General features: G+C 44.6%; 1 long non-coding RNA gene across 1 annotated transcript in view; it reads right to left on the bottom strand.

The window, feature by feature from the left end:
- The window catches only part of LOC138498579 (uncharacterized), a 532,598-nt gene that overhangs the window by 483,634 nt on the left and 23,312 nt on the right, over positions 1-25,652 (bottom strand). The window lies entirely within an intron of this gene.

Genomic DNA, 25,652 nt, shown 5'->3' with positions numbered 1-25,652 from the left:
TTAAAAATACTTGCAGAAGGAAAGTGTGGGGGCTTTTTCTCTCACTCACTGGCTGGCAGCTGTCTAAAGAGAGGTTTCCGGCGCTCTTTTTCTCTGACTGACTTCAGGAGACGCGTGTAGCAGAAAGGCTGGTGGAGGGTTTGTTCCAGGTGAAAAGGGAATGGTCCAGATAAAGAGTTCTTCTGTCTGACAACTAGATTGGGGTAGCAAGCAGTTCGAGACACATTTAAAGAAGGTATCCTTGGTGAGTTCAGTTAATGTCAGAGCGACCGGATGTGTGAATGATTTGTGATCAGATAGTGTAGAGTTGGTAAATAATTTCATTTTTAGGTGCAGCACAATGACATTTTTAAATGTGTATGTATAACTATGTTCATGTTTCTCCAAGTTTTGTTATGAAAAAACTCAGATGTGACAGAATCCTGTGTTCTGCCAAGCTTTGTTGCAAAGTTCAAGGACAATGTTGGCAGACCTCTGGGCATTATCGCAAACAAAATGTTTTGAAACCCATTTGCAGGAAAGGATTAGTTTATGTTTGAAATACAACGTGCATGCAGATGAATTCGCCTCAGTGTACTTATTCTGTGCTCAGGTTTATTGGGTTGGCATACAGAGGGATGCAGAATGTGTGGTCAAATATAAAAGCAAAGTTAGTCACTGTACATTGTGTTACTCTGAGAGGCTCTAGATGAATGGTCGTGTTTCATTTACATTAATAACGTATTCTGAGATGTAAGCCAAAAGGGCATAATGTGGTATTGTAAATAAAATACCACAAAATGGAGCAGTTAATTGCTTATAGTGTAATAAGTCCAATATTTGCTTACTGTGAGTGATTCCAGTATATGATAGGTTATTTATAAGGCGCTTAATACCCAATGGTTTCTAAGCGCGAACCCGGGGATCAAACCTGTGTTACTCCATGTCGGCTTGCTTCCAAGGCAAGCACGTTGCCCCTGAGCTATCCTCCCGAGATATTAAAATGGGGCAGCCACTGTGTAGCTGTCCGCATATGATAAAACAAGACCAATTATCAGGCAGTACCACTATACCACAAAATACCATGAAGTACCAAAAAACACTATACCAAAAAATACCACAAAGTACCAAAATATAGCCTAAAATATCTCTCACAGTTCATTGAAGTTTTAGTGATATCTTGCCGGCAATTCTGGCAGGATGCCACCAAAGTGGTAATACAGTCTGCCACTTGAAATGCCGGAATTAACAGCATATTCCAACTGGCGGAAGCACTGGTAAATCCTCATTCTGTGGAGTCGGATAGGCAGAATTTCCAGCACCAGAAATACCTAATATTCTGCCATTTATTTTTCCGTTGGGGGTAAATCAATGCCCCCACTGGCAAAGTTGTGTTTTGCTGGTGCGGTAAAAGTGCTAGTGCCAAAATTATCACCAGTTTTATTGCCACTTTTACCACCATGGCCAAACTGTAATGACCCCCAATGACTGTCTCTGGAACTAGGTTACAGTAAGACTGAACTTGTTATAAATTCAAAGTGTCTTCTTTATGGCCTGCATCTGTGTGTATGTTGGATTTACAAAAATAAATACAAAGGAATTCAACTCGGTAAGTGTTTCTGTCTTATCAAATCTGACATCTCCCAGGCCTCTCCATAAGGAAGGAACTGGCATCTGGGAAAAACTGTTTTATCTTAGATCTGCCAGGTCCTGGAAGCTACTCAAAGCAGGGCAGGACTGAAGTCATCAAACTCCAGGTATTACAAAAGGCCCTACCACTGCCAGGCCTCTGAAGTCTTAAATCATAAATACCTTTAGTTATGAACTAACAGCAAAGACTCCAGATGCTCCGTTATTGACAGATCAAAATGCATATGCCATCTAATACTTTGCATAAGAAAACAAAATTGCCTAAAGGAAACAGTGGATTCATATTTCTGGTGACATTTTGATATTTTCCTGACTTATACCCACTGGGTCCTAGAAATTGAACCAGTTCTAAAGCGGGTGCCCACCTGTCTTATACTGCCAAAACAAATTCACATGCCTGTATCATCTAAAGGGGAAGTAATCCTGACAGGAGCAATACTATACTATAAAGGGAATTAGATTCAACGCTAGCCCCTGTTGCTTATCAGTACTGAGAGGTGGGAATATATAAATTGATAGTTCATCCTGAGAAGTTAGGAAACATACATACATACATATATTTTTGATAGACTAGGTACAATGGTGTGTCTACAGTGAGATCTCCCATCTCCTTTTCTGTGCAAAGACGTTTAGCGCAGAATAATCTTTAGTGTAGTTAAATGGACATTTGACTGTGTGCATACCGAGAAAAAGAATATAACTGAATTAATTCCTGGGTATACCATCAAGCAGAATACTAATAGTGCAGTGTTGCTCAAAAGAGAAGGTAGAGGATGATTATTTGCTACCCATATTTCCACTATTTAAGGTGCCCATTGAAACGGAGGCAGGTACACTTTCAAAAGGTAGTTAAAGAGAATCACCACTGAAGGGAATCTAGCCTATGTACATATGAACATACAAATTCCTTTCTATAAGCAGTTTACATACAGAGAAGTTCAGTAGTTTATTGCAATTGCGTTTTTAGAATACTGCTGAACACGTCAGAAAAAAAAGAAAGTAGAGGCTTGGATAGGCAGGGATGCTTGGAACAAATGTGTTGTTTTTAACAAATGAAAAAGTAATCCTGGCTCGCCTGCATGTTGAATTCATGGTGCATGCGTACAAAGGGTGAATTTTGTACAAATACATAAGGTGGTGTATGGGTTACAAAAGTCTATTTCTATAACTGTAGCATTGAAAACGAAAGTGGATACTGTGTTCATTATTGGAATTTCATGGATGCATAACTTGTTTATCTTTAAACTGAATCAATTATTTCTATTTTGGCGATAGATTGTCTGTGCAACTGGGTGTTTCCTGTCACAAAAGGGGAGGAAGGCTGCAAAGAATCAATGCTGGTCAATTGGGGTTCCCAGCTTCATTAAGAGAACTTCATCAAATAAAGGAACATTGTGCCTGCCTAGTATGGGGTGGGTGGAAAGTTCCCCAGAATTAAATGTCTCCAGATTAAAACATCCTACAAAATACTCGAAAAACATATTTAGACAGAACCTTACCCACCCTCTCCCCCCAGAAACAAGTACAATTGAAACACTTGAAACAAACAAGGAAATCACAATAATACATGCAGATCAGGGTGGAGCTGTTGTGGTCCTGGATATCCATAATTATAAAGAGGCATACAGACAACTTCTTGACCGAGAGTATTATCAGGAACTGAGTGATTATCGTACTATGCCATACAAAAAACCTATGGCACACAACATCATTACCATGCCAACCAGTGTGGAGGAACACCTCCAACATCTGATACCAAACAATCTGACTACTGGGGTATTCTAGATGCTCCAAAAGATCCACAAACCAAGAAATCTAGGCCATCCAACCATCTCAGGGGTCAAATTATTAAATAAATCATGGATGGATATATTGCATGTACCTTAACACCTCTGGTGATGAGTACAAACAGCTTTGTGCAGGACACAAACATTTCCACAGAAAAATTCAAGAAGTAACACGTGTACCATCGGATGCACTACTAGCCACGTTGAATGACCCTCACGTTATTCCAACATTCCACATGAAGTTGGAACAGCTGAATTCCGGAGTTTCCTGCAAAACACAACCAGCATGACAGACACCCAAATTAGAGTCACAACAGATCCCATGAGCCTCATACTTTCAAGAATGTTTGCTTCAATGGAAAACATTTCCTACAAAAGGCTGCAATGGGCATGGGCACAAATATGGAACCCCTGTATGCCAACCTCCTCATAGCAGACCTTGAGCAGTGGTTTTTTATAACATTTCCAGAAACCACTAAAATGCAATGCGTACATCAATTACTTTCTATGAATCCCTAAATTGCTTCCACCTCTGCATAACATTCACCATGGGATACTACAAGGTGAGCATACACTTCCTGGACACCACCATTCTTGTTAGAAAGAACAGCCACCTATAAACTGCTGTGTGCAGGAAACCAACAAGCAGGAACACATTCCTCCACAGACAAGTGTCCGTTCAAGCTACACAAAATTATCTATTGTCTACAGCCAGGTGTGATGGATCAGAGGTGAGTATCCCAAAGACCCTGGCCTGGATACCTTTTCATGTGGCCAGGGAAAGGTAGGTGCTTCCTGATCCTGATCCTGATCCTGGGGGTGGTTTTATGTGGGAGGATCACATTGGAGGGAACATGGGGCAGGAGAATTGGAAGAACCCTCTTACTAACTTCCCTAATGATCCCACAGTTTTAATTGTCTATTGTAAAATGGAGGCATTGATATAAAAAGGAACTAGAACATTAAAGACTGCACGTCCCATAATGCTCTAAATACGAGGAAGAGGCGCTCAGAGGTACAGGAACTGCAGTGTGAAGTCTAGTGGTTCTAATCACCCATACCTCACCGGGACTTTTGAATATTGAAAGCCCCTTCAGGTGCAGTCTATTAGAAGAAGTAACCAACAGCAGTGGAAGCAGAAGAGCAGAGAAACAAAGACGCAGGGGCCGCCGTGTGTTCATAGCGGATTACGGTCCCAAGAGAGTCACAGAAGTCAGAAACCTGAAGTGCAGATGTCGTGCAACGATAAGCGGTGCTGTGACATGTTGTCCCATGTGAGAGAGCATCTCCCCTTACACAGTGCCTTACCATGGTGGCTGGTGAGCACTGGAGTGTGCAAGGCACAGGACAGACTCCCTTTCAGAAAGGCACGGGCTGAGGGAGTGCAACTGGAGCTGTAAGAAGCTCAGGAGCTGACAAGAGAAGCAGAAGTTGCAGTGGCAGTGGGCCAAGCGGACACGCAGGGAGAGACCGGTGAGTTAGCCTTTGTTTGATAACCCTGTGGCACTCCGCAGTAGACCATGGGCTGCTCGCAAGTATTTTGAATACCAAACTAATGAAAGAAAGCAATATTGGCATGATGTTCATATTGCAAGAAAGAGAGAAAATTGGTATTACTATCATTGTCAAAGTAAAGCGTAGGCAATATTTGAGCAATACAACAACCTCCATTGCCCAAGCCAAAGAAGGGCAATTATAACTAAAAGGGGAGATAGCTTTCCTAAAGACAGAAGCTGGAATAAACGACATTACCAGCAGTTAACTGGTGTGACTAGAGGAAATCAAAAGTGGCAGGAGAGAAGTGCTCCTTGTAGAAAATATCAAGGGGGAGAGGAACATAACCTGCATCGCATGTGGCAAACAATTCAGTGGAACAAACAGCATCAGTGAAGATCTGCTCTCCAACCTTGGCTCTAACATTCCCTCTGTCCTCATCCTACTTGATCTCTCTTCTGCCTTCGACACGGTCAACCATACCATCCTGCTCAACCGTCTCTGTGAAAACCTGGGTATCATTGATCAGGCTCTGGCCTGGCTGACCTCTTTCATCTCTGATCAACCCTCCCAGGTCCAACTTGGGTCCTTCCTATCATCTATTTTCCTCTCTACCTGTGGTGTTCCCCAGGGGTTTAACCTCTCGCCCTGGCTTTTCAGCCAATACTTGGCAACTCTCACCCACTGCATTGTAATTTTATGCTCAAATTTCCAGTACTACGCTGATGACACTCAACTCATTTTCAGGCTGCCCTCGGGCACCTCCTCTCCCTCTCTCATCTCTGATTGCCTAACTGCCATTCAAGATTGGTGTGCCGCCAATGATCTTTGTTTGGATGCCAGCAAGACAGAGATCCATCCTCATCATCGGCACACCTCCCCCATCCTTTCCCCTCAATCTCTGGCAGGCCTCCCGTAGCCGTCCTCCTACCCCCACCTGCAAGGCTAAGAACCTCAGGGTCATCTTTGACTCCACACTTTACTTCTCCGCCCACATCTCTGAGGTCTCTAAAAAGTCAAACTTCCTACTGCACCTCCTCAGAGGTACTCTGCCTTTCCTCTCCTTCCCCCAGAAGCTCACTGTCTACCAAGCTCTGGTTCTCTCTAGGCTGGACTATTGTAACAGCCTCTTTATAAATATACCTGCCTCTACTCGCTGCCACCTGCAACTAATCCAGAACAGGACTGCAAGACTTTTCCTTGGCCTCAAGCCCTGGGATCGCATCGCTTCAGCTCTGAAATCTCTCCATTGGCTCCGAGCAGATGCAAGGATTAAATTCAAAACCCTCTGCATTGTCCACAAGGCTTTCTGGGGCCTGGGTCCAAAGTACCTTCAGCTATCTCTCCGCAAATACCTCCCCTCTTGAGCTCTTCGCTCCTTTACCTCTAACTCTCTCAGGGTCAGTCGTGTTTCAAGAAACAAGCTGGGGGTAGATCTCTGTCTTCAGCTGGGGCCTCTCTCTGGAACAGCCTCCCTGCCACACTAAAACTTGATGAGAATCATCTCCAGTTCCAGAAACACCTCAATACCTTCCTCTTTGCTTCTGCCTTCGCTCCCCCTCTCCCCTGCTGATCTGTTCTCACTTGGCACTGTACACCTGGCCACCCTCTGTCCCTTGGGCCCAGGAACCTGCTCACCCTGCCACCCTCCTGCACTGCTTCCTGGCCACCCCTTTCACTGGGGACTGTATCTGTACCCATACAGACCCCCACACCCTCCTTTTTCTTCTTTTTCTGCACTTATTCAGACTTACCCAGTCTGCTGCTGTAAACACAGCACTTGTCACTTGCTGGCTGCACTATCACTGTTTATGGCCTCTTTTATCTCATTATTTTTATTTATTATTATGTATCTGTTCTCCTCTGCTCCGCACTTTCCACTCTCCCCTTCCATGCACTGTTTCCCCTTTCCCTTTTCCATGCACTTGCGCATTCTCAATGTCACTGGTCCTAGTAAGATCGTTGTTTTGTTCTCCCCAGTTTCCCCTCCCTTGCCTTGACACGCTCTGAAACACTTGTGTACGAGCGCAATACAAATAAATTATCATATCATATCATCATATCAATGTGTATTGTATCCTAACAGAAGAAGTTGTGAATGTTGATGTTGTTATAAGTCAAAGGCTTTTCTAAAGCTCGAGGCAAGCGTCACCACACCTGTAGTAGTGTTCAGAGTTTTTATACTGGCAAGAGAGTATACCAGGAAAGGGATTATTAGTGGTATACCTGGCAGGATAGTGGACCAGGAAGAATATATTGAAGAAGACGATATTGAAGTACTACATTGTGGTGGAAGGTGGTGTGGAAAGAAAGTGGCAAGACCACTAGTGTATTATAATGAACTGTGGTAAAACACTCCTGACCAAACAGTGTTGTTGATTAAGAAGAAAGGTGGAAGTAGTTCTTCAAAAAAAGAAGGTATATTGAAATATTGACTGGACATATGAACACAAAGCCTTTTTTGGTTTTGTGGAAACTTTGGACAATCATTTTGAAGAGTGATACATTGGGCCGGATTCACAGAGCATTTTCCTGTGGGATTGCACCATTATAAAACACTTCTGTGAATCAGGTCCTTTGTGTTTAATGATAATACCATACAAAATGACAAGTGAAAGACTTTTGGAGTGAAAAGAGCTTCGTGTTGTATTCAGAACAGAGATTGCCTATTGAAAAGAAGTTTCTTGTTTGGAAATTTGATTTGTAAAATCCTGCTTTAATCCTAAGTAAGGGGATCTGACCATGGTTAGAATGATACATGGTTACAAAATATATGTTTGAATATAACTGTTATTTTGTTGAATTTGAATGGCCATATGATATCTGTATGATTTTGTTGTATGTATATGTTTGTACAGACCCGCAGCTAAAGGGTTTATTGGCCACATTTATGCCCTAAAAATAGGTAAATACTCACAAAAATAGAAATGAGGAGTAAAAATACTCCCAACTAAAAATCGGAAATAGACACATTTTACCCCTGCTAACACCCACACAGCTGCATGGAATGGTTTGGACCAGTAGTAAAAGAAACAAACTACTATTATTATTACCTGATACAAAGATGTAAACATGTATCTCTTAATGTGCATGAAAAAACAAGGTACGAAGAAGTATTTATTACAAAAACATCTATGGTTAACAGTTAAAACATATTTGTACTCCCTTATAAAATACTCCCATTGGGATTGGGATTTAATTTGTTACCCCTTAAAAAATCATTTTATTCTCAACTTTACAAAATAGCGAGTAACATAGTCCCACTAAATTGTTTATGGAGCATGAGTGTGAGGGACACATTCCTTTTATAACAGTGTTTCCTTTGGTCTTAGTTTGTTTGGATGAGGGAAAGCGAGGCATTTATCACATCCTTATTATTTAATAAAATGTGTATGAAAAACCTTTGTCTACTTGTCTGCCTCGCATTTCTGACCCCTCACACGGCCCATCCAATACCAACGTATGTGCTCCAACAGGAGGTCATGGGACAACCAACTTGCCACACTTCATACATCCTTCTTGCAAAAGGGACCCTCAGCCAGACAAATTGACAAGGAATTTGACGGGCATTGAGAATACCCAGAAATTGCCTATAATAGAGAGTGAAACCACAGAAAGAATACCCTTGGTCTGCACATATCATCCAGCATTAATACAACTGAATAGAATTGTGAGCAACCTACAATCAAAATGTAATAGATGAGGAGCTGAGGAACATTTTCAAATAAACTCCTTTAATTTAAACATCTAGCAGGGTCCCTCACCAGAAGCCCCTTTCTATCAGATCAAGAAAAATAAGACAGGGGACATCCCCATGTGATGTTAGAAGATGCAAAACCTGCCAACGCATCTGCACCAAATCATCTGTAACAATGCCACAGAATAAAACATTACAGATACAAGCGACATGCAATTGCAAATTGTCCAATGAGGCATACCTCATCCAATGCAAGAAATGTCAACAAGGGCAATATGTTGGTGAGACTTGCAAGGAACTAGATGAAAGATTGAATCTGCATAGACCTACCATCTTGAAAAGCAAACAAACACAGTTGGTCAACACTTCACACAGAATGGGCATGCACTGCAGGATTGGCCATGGATGTACTCAAAGGTGGCCTCTTGAATACCACCCGAAGAAGAACATGGGAGCTCAAATACTTGAAGATTTATAACCTGAAAGATGCTGGTTTGAAAATAGACACAGGATTTATGACACTATGGCCTACTCTGAGCCTCGAACCATCAAGGCAACCACATTGACATTGTCAGTAGATGACCTGCTGTTACCACCTCTCACATATGATTGGTGGGCACAGTATTCAGAACCCTGAATAATAAGGGCACAGGTGGCATACTTGGAGATTCTGGATGTCTGAGCACAAATGATTGGCATCCATTACCAAGCAAGAGGAATGCCCAGGCAACCGTGGAAAAGGTGCTTCTCTAACAGTGGTGACATTTCTGTATTTGCTAGTTTGTATGTGAGTCAATAAGGCAATGCCAAACGTGAGACAACACTAGGAATACATTTGGACATGGCACCTTGGAACTTTAGGGAATATTTCTGTATTAGTTTCCGCCATATGCATGAACTGGTTGACCTACTTCACCCGCTGCCACTGCTTGGAAGCTGCAAAAACATGCATTAACCTCTGACAATGTTTTAATCTCACACTAGTGTAGTGTAGTCTTTAGTCCGGCTGGTCACTTGGATCACTGCAAGCAATTATTTATCTTTGGCGCCCAGGAAGATGCCAATATGCATGTGCTCCTTTGTTTAATCCAGTGGAATGATCACATCCAAGTACTAAAGAATGGTTTTGTTAGGACTACGCCCTTCCCTTGCGGCCTGCTCTGTGCACATGGAATGTTATGAGTGACTGACATGGAGTGCTGAGTGATTAAATGTTCACTCCTGGGTGTTCTGAGAGTGATAGATGAAGATACGTTGACAGGGAGAGGGTGCCGGTGGATGTTGTTCCCTAGATACTTACCTGATGTCCCTAAGTGTATTTGTCACATGAACTCTGAAGCTGAACTGAAGTAAAAAAAGCTTTCCTCTCTGTAACCATGCCTCAGAATCATCTGGGCCACCAAGCTTCTTTACAATACTGGCAACGAGTTTCAAGGAGCTGTGTCAGCTGTCCGGGGGACAGCAGAAGAAAGGGACAGCAGGGAAAAGGGACATCCACCGCCCCCCATACCCAGAGAAGACCCTTTCTCAACTTGAAAGGAGTGCTAATCTCCTGGCTGCAAGGAGCAGCAGGGCCTGTGCGTGCCAGTATCTATGGTGGTCTGCAGGACTGCGAGGGGTAGCCAGGACGAGGAAGGCCAGCCTTGCCAGCGAGGTGCAGGGGGCAGCAAAGTCAAGGCAGAAGCTGTGGTCTCTGGGCTACCTTGGTTTCAGCAGACGTGCTGGCAATGTATGGGCATTGAGGACGGCAGGAGCTATAATTTGTCAGTCCTGTTTTGGGACGAACTCTGCCATTTATTGGGGCCAACTCTGAGGTTGGGCACACACAGAGAAGCTCCGTGCTGTAAGGGGATGTTTGGCAAGGTCCCTTGCCGTGTGTCAGGAGCGGCAGGATAGCCCCGTGCTCATCATAGCAGACTGAGGACAGCATCCAGTGAGTAAAGTGTGGTGCCATGGAGGGGGTGCTTACCAAGCTCCTCCCATAGCGGGGAACTGGGAGCGCTGGCAGAGCTATGCCTTGTTGGGCGCTCAGGGCGCTTTTCATGACATGCAAGAACGGTGCTTGGACACGCAAGAAGGTGCTGCTTTCGGAATAAAGAAAATAATGAAATGATCCGTGCTTGTCGCAGCGTTGTTTAGTGAGGAGGCGGTCCTGCTGCTGTAGAAGTGTAGAAGCGGACAGCTGCATACTTGGGGAGGTCCTGAGGTCAGAGGTGATGTTAGTGATCCTTCAGGACAAGCTACGAAATAGGTGCGCACAGAAAAGAATGAGGAAAGAGGCATGGGACAATGTCGCTCCGACATGGAGAGGGGCACCGTCGGTGCATTGTGAATAAAGTGATTTTGTGAGCACAGTCAATGCAGGTGATCCTGGAGGATGAGGACCCGTTGAAGGTTGTGCTGAAATGACTGGCCGTGCTGAAAGGAGATAAGAGATCAAGGTATGGCTTTTAAGGTACTGTTGGGCGCCAAGTGCTGCTACACGGCAGGCTGAGGGGTTAATAATGCACGACTACGAAACTGGAAGGATGATGGAGATTTTGGTCCAACTGGTGTTTATAACTTATGTGAGGCCTGTCATAGGAATGAGTGGTGTTTACATTGAGTGCAGGTTGGGTGCAGTATTAAATGGTGTGACCTCCGTCACTGTATTTAGGAAATGTTGTAACATTTTATCTCCACAGGTTAGACTTTATTGGCAATGCCATTTTACGGCGTTAACTGTTAACTTGTAAAGTGGCAATCAGAGATTTGGTTGCCCAATCCACAGTGGTAGTGCGGGCCGTAATATGGTCATCAAAGAAGAACGTCTTCCACTGGAGTAAATAGAGTTTACTCTGTGGTCATTGGGTGTTGGTTACTTAATTTTGTTATCCCTTCATTAATGGCCAGCTCGTCTGCACTTCTAACAATCATATATGAGTACAGTGTGTTTTATGAAAGAAATTAATAAGAATTAGTGGTGGTAGATGTTAAGGTGTTGCTCATAAATGTTTTTTGTGCATGAATTTTTGCCCGTGTTATGAATATTAACTGTTATGTTAAACAGTGAGGCTTGAAGTCATATAAATTAAACTTGTTTTTAATAGAAGTCTAAAAAACATCAAATCAAACAGTTCACACATGTATACACATATGAGAGTGGTGTATTTGAATTTTAAATAAAATCCAATATACATTTCACTGGCAGAATGCACACAGGTGTGCACATATGCAAATAAATGGATTTAAACTGGGAGGTAAGTGCAGTACAGATCACACTGGTTTCTTAAGTCTGTGGGGGAGGCAAAAACAAACACAAAGAGGTCTCCCAAAAATTCCTAACATCAAATGTTGAGTTGCCTTAGATCGAAATAAAGCAAAAAGAAAAGACAAATGGATAGTAAATAAGAATAGAAGGATTCGGACAAAGTTAAAATAAATAGTTCAAGACATAAACACCCCGTCCTGGGCAATCTAATGCGGAAATAATTGTTGCTTGTTGTTTTGTCTGGAGATACAGTTCATGGCGTCTGGGGTTACCTTGTAAAGTGTCAAGTTAAAAAGTTGAATGTGTTATTAAGAATTGTCTGTTTTTACAACGTTTCGAGTGTCTGCTCATTGTAGGTTAATTGAGGAGACATGGAACTGTTGTATGATTTGAAGGCATGTTTTAATTTGTGGGTATATTACCTGGATTCAGTGTTTCTGGAGTCATGTTAGTGTCACCCACAAGTCTAGTTGTTGGTGTGTTATTTTGGGGTGTGGGACACCCAGCTGTGATAGGGTGTTGGGCACCTAAATGTTGTGCGTGTGTGTTGTGTGAGGTGCCACAGTGGCTGCAGACCGGTGGTGCTGCTAAATGCCAGGCTATTTGGCATTTGACACACAAAAGTGGTGTTGTGTTCAGTGGAGTGCGAGCAATGCATCAGTCAGCAGGTGTGCTTTTCACTGGGGATACACATTTTCTGTGTGCCCAGTTGAATGGGTACTGTAGGTGTTCCCCTTGGTTGTGTTTGGGCAATGTTAGATAGTTTTGGAGCTTGTTTTGGGGTTGCCTTCTGTGTAGCTAGTTGGAATACTCCAAACTCATGTTTAGTGCATGGTTATTCCTGAGAGAAGTGATGTGGTTTTGGGGCTGGGAAGCCCGTTGAGCGAGTGAGAGTCATGTTTTGGTATCCTTTATTCAGCTGTTTGGTGCCTCTCCTCTCCTTAGTAGAAAAGGGGAAGGGCATGGAATTAGTAGATTTGTGCCACTGCCTGCAGAATTCTGAGGATGGTGCAAGGGTTCTGTGTTGAGTAGTGTTGTTTGGGTGGAATTAGATGGACGTTGAGGGATGTACATGTGTTGGGTTTTTGTTTTGTATGCATGTCTTTTTCTTCTTTGAAGGTTCGTCTTGTGTCATTAAAGGAGGGGCCTAGCGAGCGAGAGGAAAATTGGTGTACAACGACAATAAGCTACCCGCCAAATTCCTATGACAGTTGGTTGCAAGGAGTGGTGGGCATGACCTGCTTTACCAGTCACCTGGCTGGTGGTGCCAGCGCACCAGGTATTTCTGGCTGCAGTGCCATTCCCAGTGCGAAAACTACACATCTTTTTTTACAAAGTGCTGCCGGTGATTGGATTCATAAGCAACACCTGTGATAACTACCAAAAATAAACACACACAAAACAAGTTGCTAACAGTCTGAAAATGTGCTGTTCCTCTCCTCCATAGATTGCACTTTCTGGGAGGCAATTAATGGGCTGGAACTTCAATCTAATTAAGGAAGCACATTCGCAAAGACAGTCGACAACAGTTGCATCACAACAAAACCCGAAGACAATCCATTTATTCTGAAGCCTTGCAGTTGGGGGGGGGCAAGGGCTAAAAGCCAGGGGACCAAGTGATGCAGCCTGTCCAGTGGCTTCAAAGAGCATACGCTATACCTGGAGACCTGGAGTGATGTCCCAGTAGAAGGTCGTAGACGGTAACGAGGAATGAAAGGTCAATCACCATAGAGCTTACATCAGAAACCCACTGAAAAATGCTACCCGTATCATTCAGCAACTAAAATGCCACACACACACACCCTTTACATCTTTATGTAGGCACACGGCTGCAGACCTTGGCACAATGGGTGAAACTTGGGATATTACACTTGCACATTTAATCCTTTGATTGCACTTTGCTTTTATACGCATGTTTACTAATTTAAAATGTGTATTTTATGGAATTGAATTTAGAATATTGTGATACCCTGTGAATGTGATTATATAAATTGCTGCACCCATCTGTTTTTGTAATTCAGCTGTGTTACAAGCCGTATTATCGTGAAAGCATCTGTCTTTTGCTTCCCGACATAACCGAACTACAAATCCCAGCTGCCTTGTAGTTCTTGTGTGCCATTTCATTATCGCCAGGTGCATCAGTGCCGGCGCGTCAGGAGCAAGCCGGTCTGCACTGGTCTGCATTGAAATCCTCAGTCTCGCCGCTTATTACACTTTCACATTTAATCCTCTGGTTGCACTCTGCTTTTATACACATTTTTACCATTTTAAAATGTATTTTATCCAATTGAATAGAATTTAGGATATTGAGTTACCCTGTTAATGTGATTATATAAATGGCCGTACTTATCTGTTTTTGTTACTCGGCTGTGTTACAAGCAGTATTATCGTGAAAGCATCTGTCTTTTGCTTCCTGATGTAAAAGAACTACAGGTCCTTGCTGCCTTGTAGGTTTTGCGTGCAATTTCATTTTTGACAGGCGCGTCAGCACCGGCGCATCAGGGGCAAGCCGGTATGAACTGGTCCGCATCATGCGACTACAACTACAATTGGGAGCAACGTAAATCCTGGCCTTTTTTATATGTATCTTCATTTGATAAGCGCTATCATGGGCCTACACCCAACTGTTTCTGGCTGCTCGAAAGATTGCACATGAGGCAATTGTAAATAAATATAATTGGGTAAAAACTGTTGGAGCTAGAAACAACCCAAACACACTATATACAAACCCGATACATGTCTGCAAAGAGAATCATGCTGAAACTATTCAGCCAAATGAGACCAATATGTTAATACCTCCAACAAGTACTGAGGCAATTAATGCAGCGGATCGGGCTTACAAGGACGATAAAACCATATTAGACCTACAACTGAGGCACATGGCCACTGACGCCTCAGGTAAGGGAAATAGTGAATTCACGATGAGCCCCCTGCATGCCTTATGGCCCCCAATACAAATGTAAAAAATCCACCTATACAAGCCACCTTATGTGCTGAATAATCCATCTTCCTCATTGCAAATAACCCTGCGCCTGGGAAACAAGTTATCGAAGTATCTCTCTTAAATACCTGGTCCTTCGGCAAACACGCAATCGATACCCATGACTATGGGCCTCATTACACGGTAGGCGGTAAGGGTTTACTGCCTTACCGCCTTACTACGAGGTCCCTTTGCGGGTTGGAGAATTTAACGCCTGCTTTTTGCAGGCGTTAAAAACCAACCCGCAAAGGGACCAGGGAGCTAATTACGGTACCGCAATTTGCGGTGCCGTAATTAGCACCTTCCCCATTCCCATTATGCCCTATGGGGCAAAAATGGGAATGGGGAAGGGCAATGGGGGAAGGGGGAACCTTGGAATAGGGCGGTAATTCCCCTTTCCACCACGGCGGTGCCGGTATTTTACCGGCATGGACCAAGGTGCTAATAGCACCTTGGTCCACCGCCGTCCGTGTAATGAGGCCCTATGTCTTGGATAATGATATTGATGTCATGTGCATAACTGAAACCTGGTTAAAGGACTCAAGAGGACCAAATTTAGATCTGGCCACACCAAAAGAGTACAACTTCTTTGTCCAGAACCGTGAAAACAGGAAATGGGGAGGAGTTGCTATTCTGATTAGAAAAGAGCTCTGCTTCTTCCAATCACCCATAACCTGTGAAGGGTGTGAACTATCCTTCTCAAAATCACTCCTTGCCACAGTAACTGTGTGAATATTATCTTGCTCCATCTTCTTCCACCTAATGAAATGCCCAGTTAAAGAAATAACCTGTCTTCTTGCCTCATTGAACAAACCCAATTCTTCTTCTATTGTGCTGGGTGATTTTAACCTATGGCTGGGAAATGCTTTGAATAATGAGGCCGCGCTCCTGGAGCTGCATCTTAACAACATTGAGGTTACTATACACAATTAAGAACCCACTCATATAAAGGGAAACATTTTAGACTGGCTAGCATCTAGGAACATGCATGTTAGCTCTATGAGTATTAAACCCTATGTTTGGTCTGATCACTTTTTCGTAAACTTTTAGTTCACATTCCCTGAAACCCAGTGCAGAAAGTGAACATGCCGAAAAAGGCACTAATAAGAACCTGAATAAGGGGCAATGAGATGATTTAAGGGATTGCATGCACAGGCGCATGACTATCACAACGGGTCATGACCCCCTGCATGTCCTGGCAGCCTGTTATGGGAGGCAAATGGCCGAATTGTTGGACCGAGTGGCCCCCATGAAATCCAAGATAGAGAGGGTTTGAACCACCATAGTTGGTTCACAACTGCCCTGACCAATGTTAAACAAGATAAAAGATGAGCCAAATAGATCTGGGCAAAAATAAAACAGAAGGAAACAGAATTGCCTGGAATTCCCTGGAAATAATGTATTGAATCGAGATTTGAAAAACAGACTAACCTCAGCCACCGATGCTGTGGCAACAGCCTAAATCACAACTATGGGCCTCGTCACAAGCTCCGCAGTAACTGTGCCGGTAAAACCAGCAGGTTGCCCTTGGACTTGCGAATTTTACCGGCGCCTGACTTCCCGGTAACACTGGGTTATTCCGACCCCAGCGCTCCCAGAAGTCAGGCGCCGGTAAATGTTAATTCCCATTCCCATTGAATCCCACAGGACTCAATGGGAATGGGGATGCCAGAAGCACCGGCACCATTAGAAATGGTGCCGGTGCTTCTGTGAAAGTCTGCGGGCGGGTGCCGTTCCGACCGACAGGTCTGACACTGGCGGGCGGAACAGCTTCCGCCCACAGACACGTAGTGTGCCATCCGGTAACATCGGTGCCAGTAGGCTTACCAGCACCGTTGTTACTGGACCGGCACACTTGTAATGAGGCCCAAAAACTCAGTTATATAAAACAACACAGGTGAGATTCTGAAACATGCAATAACAACTTACACCAGATTGAATTTCCATTTAACCAATGAAAAACATTTGCAATACAATACAAAATCCACAGAACTTACGTAATTTGAAACAATACTTTTCTCCCAGCAGCCTGTAGAGGAGGTCCCAAATATGGCCTGCACTCCAGCCACCCATGTCGAGATGCCAGAAGCATACGCGCCAAGATACCAAATGAACCAACAGAGAGCCACGGTGGGGCCCTGTCCAGTACCCATCAGAAGGACATGTATATCTATTGAAGCGCCAATAACCAGAAAACCGTGGGCTGCAAGGTATCCACTGAGGCAACCATACCAGCAGCTGACACGAAACGAAGATTACTCACAGACTGTCCCCAAAGAGACCCACAGAGCCTTAATGGAAGGCAATTGGTGATGACATAAGAGCCCAGACGTGACATACAGAAGCAAAAGAAGGTACGCAAGGACGAACTGTGAAGAATAATGATGTGACAGACGTATAAGAAGATACCAGGTTGCAGCACAAAGAACGTATCCATGATCAAATTGTGCAATGGACTGAATGCATGTAAATAGGCTCGGAACGCAAGAAGGTCAGTAAACGGTACTGCTTGCAATGCTTAGTAGAAGCTTAGAGCGGCATGCACCAATTATATATCTACCTCAATGAAGCACTCTATACAAGTGCGACTCCATTTTGTGAAGCAGAACTAAGCCCAGGCTGCAAGGGGCCAGCAAGGCCGAGATTCATATTCCAGCTAAAACCAGAAGGGAAGAGCGGAATCGAAACTCAGCAAGAAGTAGCTCATGCTTGGGAATTCGAGGTCAACTCCAGGAAGGGAGGAGAGCAGCAACTTTGAAGAACCAAAACATTAGAGTATGACTGCTAGCCAGTGAAGGTTGAGATAAGGAGGCCCCAGGAAGGTGGCTAGGCTGAACAAAGAATCAAATATACAAAAAGAAGGAAAATGAAGCAGATTCACGGTGAACAGACACGTGACTGGCCAAGGGCAAAGAAGTACCAACGTCTAATGTCACCCAGAGCCCGAGGATGCCATAACTTTTCCTGATAAGAAGCTACAGCTTCGAGGCCATCCTCAGCCAACTAATTGACACAAAGCCCTAAAGCGCTGATTGATGGAAGGGAGGCAGGGTGAATCTTGGGGCACTCCGCATCTGGGTGTCAATTCTGCATGCTGCTAATTAAAGTGGAAGATTTATGCATAGGGGTGTAACACACCCAATCACAATGGACCAAATCATCTAGGATCCTATAGTTTGTAGAGCCAATAAGACGTCGTAGTCGTAGTGACGTCTATCACGAGTGATGTAGTGGGATGGGTGTAGATACTCGCCCGATAAGAGTTATCCAATCCACACACACTGTTACCATATATAGATTTATTTGTATTTGTTTATTACTTGTATCGCGCGCCAAACCCAGGGGTAACTGGGCGCTTGAGAATATAGGTTACGGGTTACAGCAGGTATGCAGGTTATACAAATAAATAAACCCTGGTTACAGTTGGGTCGATTACGAGATACAGTGACCCTGGTTACAGTTGGGTTGATTACAAGATACACAGGTGATAATGCAGGGGTGGACGCTGGTTACAATGGGATCTGTAAGTGAGGTGGCTGGTCTCTACTGAGAAGGGTTGTTGTTTAGCCATGTTTTTATGCCAGCTTTGAAGGTAAGGAAAGATGGTTCCTGTTTGAGGGTGGTAGGGATGGCGTTCCAGCATTTGGCTGCTTGAACTGGGAAGCTGGTGCCCCCTGCTGATTTTAGGTTGTATCTTGGGATCATTAGGATTGAGGAGTTTGAAGATCTGGTGATGCGGGTGGGTTGGTGGAGGCAGAGTTTATCTGTGAGATATTTCGGGGCGGAATTGGTGAGGCATTTGTGCGAGATGGCCAGGGTACGAAGGGTAATTCTGTCCTGGATGGGCAGCCAGTTGGCGTTTTGTCTGCGTGTGGTGATGTGGCAGGATCTCGGGAGGCTAAGTGCTGCTCGTAGTGAGTTGTTCTGAAGCACCTGGAGTTTGTTGAGGTTGTGTTCCGAGGTGCCGAGGAATAGTGTGTTGCAGTAGTCAATTTTGGAGAGGGCGAGTGCTCTGGCTAGCGTTAAGCAGCCACTTGTGGATAGGAAAGATTTGCAACTATATATTAGTTTGTTTGTGTAGGCTGTGGAGGATGCAATGCTGTTGACCTGTTTTCTGAGGGAGAGTGTTGAATCGAGGTAAACCCCCAGGGTTTTTATCTCTTTGGAGACGCTAATTGTGTTGTTGTCGATGACGAATGATGAGTAACTGCGGTCGAGTTTGCTCAGGCGTGCCTGAGAGCCTACGATCATCAGCTCTGTCTTGTCGTCATTGAGACAAAGACCGTTGTCAGCCATCCAGGCTTAGATTTCGAGATAGATACTGTTGAGTAATTTGGAGTCATGGTCATAGCAGCCAGTGAGGTGGATGAGGACTTGGGTGTCGTCAGCGTAATTAGTATAGACGACACCCAAGTTGTCAAGGCGGTAGAAGAGGAGCTTCGTAAAGATATTGTATAAAGTGGGTGACACGCAAGAGCCTTGCGGGACGCCGCACAGAATTGGATTTGGGTCTGCGGAGGCTGAGGGTGAAAAGACTCTGGTAGTGCAGTCTGCTAGGAAGGATTTGATCCAATTAGATGCATTAGGGGAAAAAGCTGCAGCATTGGAGAGGTGTTTGGCCAGGATTTGGTGGTCGACGAGGTCAAAGGCTGCAGATAGGTCTGATAATAGGAGGACTGCAAGTTTGCCTTTATCCTTTGCCTGGTCCATTTGAATCTTTAGGTCTTTGAGAGCAGTCTCAGTCCCATGTCTAGGTCTAAATCCGGATTGTCTAAGGCCGAGGAGGTTATTCTCATCTAAGTGTTTCTGGATTTGCAAGTATGCTACCTGGGCCAGGATCTTTAGGAGAAAGGGGACCATGGTGATAGGCCTATAGTTAGTGGGGATGTTCGGGTCCAAGTTGGCTTTCTTTAGTAGTGGCATGACACAGGCTTCCTTGAGATTTTGGGGTACCTGATTGGAGGCGAATGAGGAGTTGATCAAGGTGGTTATGAAGGGGGCTAGGATTTTACCTCCATCCTTAATGATGGTGGCTGGGCAGACAGCATCTCAGCAGTGTGAAAGTTTTAGGCTTTTAATAATGTTTTCGACTTCCCTAGGTGTTACTTGGGAGAAGGAGAAAGGTGGACAAGGGGGGGTTGTTCTGTCTAGTTGAGGTTGGCAGATTGCCGGTCCTTTTGAAGGCTAGCCTTTTTAGCTTTGATTTTGTTTTGGAGGAGGGTGATTTTGTCTGCTAGAGCTTGCTGTATTTTGGTACACCATTCTGCATTTTTGATATAGTCTTGGGTGGGGGGTGCTGGGGACTCTAGCTCTTTTAGGATGCTAAATAATTCTTTGGTTCTGGAGTTGGCTTATAGCACCTATACTTAAGTTACCTTTTCCAACCAATAGAATTGCATGTCGAACTTATGAGTTTTACACGTCAATGATCACACGAATTTGCTATAAAAGTTACTGTCAGCATGAAGAAGTTGGGAGTTGAAGCGAGACAGGCGATCGCACCATTGATGATTACCATTTGTTTCCCCGTTTTTTGTACTTGTCATTAAACAGACTTCCCTTTGCCAAACTATTGAGTTGTCCTTATTGAAGTGTGTCGGAATAAGTGAATCCTGCACCCTAACCTCCTCAAGGTGCAGCTATCTTATCTTACAGGTGCTAGAGGGTGTTTTCTGACCTATGGGCCCGTCAAAGGATGCTCCGCCCTCCTGTACACTTGGTAGTGTGAGGATGGTTTGACCATCAACTATTCATTGATTAATACTAAGACACCCATAGACGGATGGCACAAAGTAACTCTAGGCCTTTGGCAATATCATGAGTCCTTCGCCATTCAGCTGAGTAGACTGAGAAGCTTCCCGTGGACAATAATAGAAGTAAGTCCATCAAATCTGCAGTAGGTCTGAAGGAACCTGCCTTTCCAAGCATAACCCTTCTCATTCCCACGGGCAGCGGATCGGATGAAATGACCGTGAGAGGCGGGAAAAAGGCGGGGTAGTGATCCCGAAGTTCCAGAGAGGAAAAGATGCGAGCGATGACTGAATCAATAAACTCATTACTTTGGCAAATGTCTTGTAGGCATTAGAACAAGTAGGGGAAAGGTAACAGAGGGTGGCGTAGAAAATATGAAATTGTCAGAAGTAGAGAAGACTGTATGTATTATAAGGGGTTAATGACTCGAGTATAAGGGATAAATTGTAAGGTTACCTGGAGGACACCCGAGAGGAAAAAGTAAGGTTACTGGGAGGACACCCGAGAGGAAAAAGTAAGGTTACCGGGAGGACACCCGAGAGGAAAAAGTAAGGTTACCGGGAGGACACCAGAGAGAAAAAGTAGGTTACCGGAAGGGCACCCGAGAGAAAAAAGTTAGAGGGTTCGCCTTGTTCCTGCGCTTTAATACAGCGGTCAGAAGAAACGTGAACTCAGAGCCCACATAATGGGGGACGATTAGACTACGGTGATGATTAAAGACAGCACTAAAGGGGTTTGTTAAACCCCATGTTGGGGTATTGATTAGAAGGCAGGTATATGTGTGTCCAGCTGGTGTCAGTCTAGTCTGTCAAATGTCTGTCATGCGTGTCCAGTTATAAGTCAAATGCAAAGAACTGTATCGTTGATTGTTTGAAATGAAGTTTGGGCTTTACGCGATTCCGTAACTTAGAGGGAATCACCTCTAAGTTGATGTTCTTGAGTAAATTGATGATATAGAATTTTGGGGGGAAAGATTTGATTGGAGCTAGCATATTTGGTGCTCGCTCATACTGTTGGACGCGGAAAAATTGCATAAAATATTGTTGGTAACGAAATCTGAGAATGGAGATTTGTGCAAGCAATAACCCAAGCACACACTAAAGCTTAAGAAGTATAGTGCAGAGTGGGTTAAGGGTACCGCCCACAAAATGTTTCTGCCGTGGCCACAGAACGGGTCTTTATCTAAAGCTGTCTTACAGCATATGATGACTTAACTGCAAGCCACATACACAGGCAAGAAACTAGAAAAACGTCTTACTGTTCTAGAACTGTGGAAAATGTTTGAACAGCCTAAGGAGGAAGAGCCTCCTTCAGATTGGATACTAAACGTATGCACGGAGGGGGGTGAGACGCCTACCGTGCCACCAGCCCCGCCTGAGCCAGAAATCTAGGGGAGTAAGTTAGAGGGACTCTACCCGTTAAGAGAGCTTAAGGCAGCTACGGGGTACAGCAACTCTGCGTATGATTCACCTACGTACAGTAGTGACGAAATCAAGGATGAGCAGAAAATGAATCTTACCTCCGAAGTCCCGAGGGACCAGGAGAGACGCGATGAGGAAAGACGAGGCACAGATTAGTGCACCCCTCGTTAAGGAGAGAGAGAGAAAGAAATGGAAGGGAAGCGAAGGCAAAACTGATGAGATAGCATTTGCAAAAGACGAATGGATGGGAGGACAGATATTGTTGAAACTTGATGGTAAAGGAAGTGATAGTATAAGGCCAAGAGAGAAGTCTGATGAGGCACAGAGAAGGGAAAAAGGGAAGGAAAGGGAAATGAGGGGTGAGAGAACAAAAAAGAAAGATAGGCTGAGGCGAGAACAGCTATATCGCGAAGAGCAAGAAAAACAGCTCGATCGCAAACAGAAGGCAGCCTATGACCAGTACAGACAGAATCAGCAAAGGTTGGAAGAAGAGCAAAGAGTACGTGAAAAGAGAGTAAAGAGACGGGAAGATGACGAAATTAGAAGGACAATGGAACGTAGAAATGAAAGGAGAAGGGAAGAAGATAAGACTAGAGGAGAAGCAAGGAAGCGCAAGGAAGTCGATGGTGATATAGAACGCAAACGTAGACAGAGGGCACGGGATCTTGAATATTTGGAGCGGGAAGTTAAAAAACCCAATCCTGTTGTAGAATGGGAAGACACCGAAGAATTGTTCCCTGCAAATGAGTCAATATCAGGCACAAATGGGGCAAACATTGAAGATGACTTTGACACCAGAAGCATCGGGGAAACGATTGATAAAATATACGACGAAATGGGGCTGGAACAAATTTCCCAAGGGGGAAGGGAAGATGAGCGCTTGGAAAGCAGTCAGCTGTATGACACTGAGGATGTCACCAGAAGAAGTGGGAGCAGGGGACTGTCCCTGGATAGGCTAGAAATGTGTAAGAATGAAGAAGAGGTAGGAGTTGCGTGAACTGGGAACAATCAGCGTCCAACTCTGGTGGGGAAATGGAGGACGAGACACACGAAAAAGGGAGACAATGCAAAAAGCGGCTCCGAAGGGACCAAGGGGTATGAAGGTCAGACACTAGCGAGTCCGCACCTAGGGTATCTGGGTTCGCCGCGCAGCCTGGCCGACATGAGGGAATACCCCGCGGTCAGAGGGGGAGCCAGCACCTGCCTATGTAGACAGATAGAGGACATTGCCAGGTAGACGGCGATGCGGTAACCCCAGCGATAGACAGGAGAGCTATGGGGAAAGAGAAGGAAGACTGCGCATTTCAGTTCCCGCTGCTAGAAAAGGGGGGCGCAAGACCACAATTCATTCCATGGCCACACAAGGATCGAGAGAACTTGAAAAACAAGCTTCCAATGCTGACTTCGGGAGCCGGAAAATGGATACACGAGTTAGAAAAAATGACAGGGGGTGTCACGTTGTCTATAGGGGACATTAAAGGGCTCCTGATCGCCATACTGGGTGAGAGAGCAGACGATGTATGGAAGTGGGCTGGGTACCCTGAGGTAACCATAATTAACACTACGCATGACGGAGCCCCATTCAATAATTGTAGAGCAGCAGTGTGGAAAGCACTATGAGTGCTGTACCCAGACACTTCCGATATAGAAGCTATAATGACTCGAAAAATTAAAGCATCAGAGGATCCCTTGATTTATATCGAGAATTTTCAAGACGCGTGGGTGCTCGAAACGCATGAATCTTGGACGAAATCTATCTCTGTATTCTACCATATATTGTGCCAAGGGTTGCCAGAACTGGTGCAGAAACAGCTCAAGAAGTTGGTAGGAGTAGAAGCTAAACCATGGGCCGAAATATAGTTGACAATTGCACACTACTGTAGGTTGTTGCAAGAAAAGAAGTGAAAAAAGGAGGCAACTCATAAAGGTGAGGAAGCGAAACTGGTGCAAAAGAAACTCTCAAAGTATGTTCTCGAGGGAGCCATGCTGACAAACCCAGCTGAGCCAAGCGCACAACAATTGACTAACCCATTGCAGAATAACCAGGGTAGAGCAGGTTTTTACCAGAGGGGTAGGGGTTTTAGAGGAAGAGGGTGGCAGAGTAATCAGGGAGGATTTCAAAGTAATCAGGGAGGTTTTCAGAATAATCAAGGTGGCTTTTGGCTTTCAGAACGCGCAGATGGGCAGTCCAGCTACGCGAGATGGACAGATGGCCCGACCACCGCCAGTGTGTTGGCTGTGTGGAATAACAGGACATGTGGCGCGCGTGTGCAGAAGCCAAGGCATGTGGCAAAATGGCCAAGGGATGGGAACAGGCATGGTGAACCAGCCTGCCGTCCCACAACAAGACGGTGCACAGAATCACGCGGTGCAGCAGCAGGCGCCAGGCTTGCAGCAAGGTACGCCACAATGGGTTCAACCCTCAAATATGAGGAATTTGCCACAAGGGCAATCCCAACAGGCACCGCCGCAAATTTCGCAGGGCACTAACTCCGGAGGGGGAGTCAACCCTGGAAATGGGGGAAATCCACAAGTACACCGTGGACCAAACCTATATATACAATAGGACAGCTCACAGGAAACTCTGATATGCTCTATCCTATCAGTGACACCAGACCCTAACAGGGAACCTAGGGTAAATGTTGTCACAGGGGGAAAAGAATATTCCTTCTTAGTTGACACGGGTGCAACACGCTCGTGCATACGAGAAGTTAAGTTTTCCTTGTCCGCCCAGGCCATAGACACTCAGAGTTTTACAGGAGCTCACAGCAGAGTTCCCTTTACGGACAATCTCCCAGTCTCTGTGGGGGAATGTGAGATGAATGTATCCTTGTTATATTCACGCCAGACCCAAGTAAACATTTTGGGTCGAGATTTAATGACAAAGTTGAATGTGACTATGTCGTTCACAGAAGCGGGCATAGTATGCTCCACTCCAGGAATGCATTATTCTAATGTATGCGAAATGGTCAGAGCGTATTTCGGATGTATAGCCATTAGAGCTATACCATTAGAACCGGAAGTCTTTGCATATGGCGTGCGTGTGCTTATAGCAGGATTGCCAGGTCCCACAGATAGAACTATGAGAACCCCTGATGAGTTTCTATTCAGACCAAGAATACCTATGCATGAAGAAGAGGGACAAGTATTTCCCTTAACGATACATATTTCAGCAGTACGAGGGAAGGTAGTAATGGTCGAAGGGTACGATGATGAAGGCAGACAATGGTGTGCAATTATCGCTATTGAAGAAGGGTACCGGGTGACTGACGTCACCGATGATGATCTGTTCGAAGAACACCCTGACTCAGAAGAGACAAGGGTGGAAGTAAGTCTCATATTTTGGGTCAAAATGATCAAACAAGAAGTACCACAGAGAATGATGTTGACACTGAACCGCCCCAAATACTCTGATGACGATATGGCCTAGGTGCCTGTCTCGGTATGGACTACAGGACCCTATGACATAGCCCTCCTGAAAGGAGCAGGAGAAGTGAAAATTAAATTGAAACCAGGAGCAATTTTACCAAGGGCACAGCAATATCCCATGTCCAGAGAAGCGGATGAAGGGATTGCAAAGACAATACCCGCCATGATGGAGCAGGGCATCCTCGTGATGTCAGAATCACCCTGCAATACAGTG

Source organism: Ambystoma mexicanum, chromosome 5q (assembly GCF_040938575.1).
Source record: "Ambystoma mexicanum isolate Mex_15411 chromosome 5q, UKY_AmexF1_1, whole genome shotgun sequence".
NCBI classification, from domain to species: Eukaryota; Metazoa; Chordata; class Amphibia; order Caudata; family Ambystomatidae; genus Ambystoma; species Ambystoma mexicanum.
Note: the sequence above shows the minus strand (reverse complement) of the source record. Positions and strands in the feature narration are given on the sequence as shown.